We start from the raw sequence: 2,263 nt of genomic DNA on the forward strand, positions 1-2,263 counted from the left end.
GCTCCGGCTCGGTCTCTTTCGCATATGTACGATTCAAGCCGGAGTTTACCGAGGACCGCCAAGTAGCGCCAGGCTCCGTGCACGACGGGACGCCATTGTCACTTTCACCAGTTGTCAAGTTCAATCAGTCAAAACGGTCGTTTTACCCAGATTGCCTAATTATTCATATAACATGAAAACTCTGCGGTGTCTTTAAAATTCGGCGCCATTCAGAGTGAATTAATTTCACGCATTATATCTTGTTTAAAACCCTAATTTAATTCTAAAAAAAGTAATTTATTTAAGTCAAGGTACTGATAGCATATTACAAGTAGAAGCCCTCCATCGAAATTATATAGTGAAAGTATGCAAGTAGGCTATTACCAAGAAAATGTACTGTAGAGTAAGCATATATATATATATAAGCATATATATATATTTAATATTTTCATTTATCTAAAATTTTAAATGAATAAGAATACGGTTATAATAATGTTTCATCTGAAGGACGAGAGCTGAAGAAGAAATATATATTTTTATTTCCTATCCCTTTAATCATTTTGTTAACCCACAGATCCATCTTGAATTAATTCATTGTTGCACTAATATTGACCATTTTCTTTCATTAGATCCACACTAGTAGTAGAGCTAAAATGTAAAACGTGCCTGAGGATGGTCCTAGAGGGAAGGACATGGAGATGTGGGCTTATTCCCTAACTGCCTATTACATTATGAGATGTTTTGATCATCAACATTTCACACAAGATAACTGAGGACTGATTTGCCCTCAGTTTCTTTATGCACGTGGCTAACAGAAGATAAAGGAACAGAATACAATTGACAGTCAGGGGCGTGAGAACATCATTCATGCCAATCACGTCAGTCAATGGCTTAATCAACCATAAACTCATTAGGAAAGTGTTTACTGAGGTAATAAATCGAGTGAGAAGTAGGGTCCTTTTTTCATAGACTTCCATTCAATCAGACCTGCAGAGTCGCCCCTTGGTGGCCATTACAAAGAATACACTAAAGGACCTCTCTCTTTCTCCCCCCAAACACTGGTAACACAAACAACCTTATCTTGGAAGGTGCACATAGCATAGCATGATTTTATACACAGCTAAGGAGCTGTTTAACCTTGTTAATGCACATGTATGGATTTGCTTTATTGCCTTTCAGTGAGTTTCATTGTTCTGATGTGTTGTTAGGTTATTGTTTGACCACACTGGGTCTCGCATGCAAACTAACTCTCCTCCCTCTAACCTAGCACCACTTATGACCCATCACCATCATGGGATGGATGCCACTGTTGTAACTACACGGTTTGGTCAATATGTCATGTTGGCAGGCACACCTCCTGAGGGCTTGTCTGACCCACACACCAGGGGGTCAGACCAGTGGCAGCTTGTATAAAGTCACATTTGATTCAGCCATCTTTGTAGTCTTCTTTTGCCCCAATCATGCCAGCCAATTTGACACGAATAATTACCACAATGGCGTCCATCACAGCATGCCATTGGGCCCAAAGAATCTTTTTTCCCCATACCAAATTTGGTGTTGATACAGTGAAACTCTGAATCTGAATAAGTCTATTCATATTCATGTTTTTCACATTATACAAAATTTGCTAAATATCCAGCGCCACCATGAGGACAACTGGGCTCATGTTTCATGGGAACTGAATACATTTGCGGTTATTCAGGCATGTTTCATGTTTGTAGCTAATAATAATAATCTAACCTTTAAATGGAAACACACAGGTTCCACTGTTCAGACCCTTCAGCTAGTTTGATTCTGTATAAAGAAGTAGTGACACCAATCATAGACTTGTGTCATCATCACAAAGCCTGCAGCATCTCAGTAAGTGAGCACTCAAAGTGCTGCTATTTGTTTGTTATTCGTATATGACACGTATATGTTATTCAAGACACAATGAGGAATGTCTCCAGTGAGTTCTACCAGGCTCACCAGGCACCAATCAATATGTCACTTCAGATATTGGATAATACTGACACCCAGAACATGCACTAGCATTGATGAACAAGCATTAGCTGTTTCATCATCAGATAAGTTGCTTTGTCTGACTGCCGCTATCTAAATTCTGAGAATTGCACTTTTCATCTTCTGATACACACTACATGAAAATGACATACACTACTTTTAAACTAATTCAATCTCCAAAACAAAATCTGTATCGATCATCTCTTGTCAGGATACCAAAAACTTCTTGGAAGACGTTTGATATTTCATTCATAATGAAAAGCAATATATTTTCCAAGCAATA

This window comes from Pempheris klunzingeri, chromosome 22, assembly GCF_042242105.1.
Source record: "Pempheris klunzingeri isolate RE-2024b chromosome 22, fPemKlu1.hap1, whole genome shotgun sequence".
NCBI lineage: Eukaryota > Metazoa > Chordata > Actinopteri > Acropomatiformes > Pempheridae > Pempheris > Pempheris klunzingeri.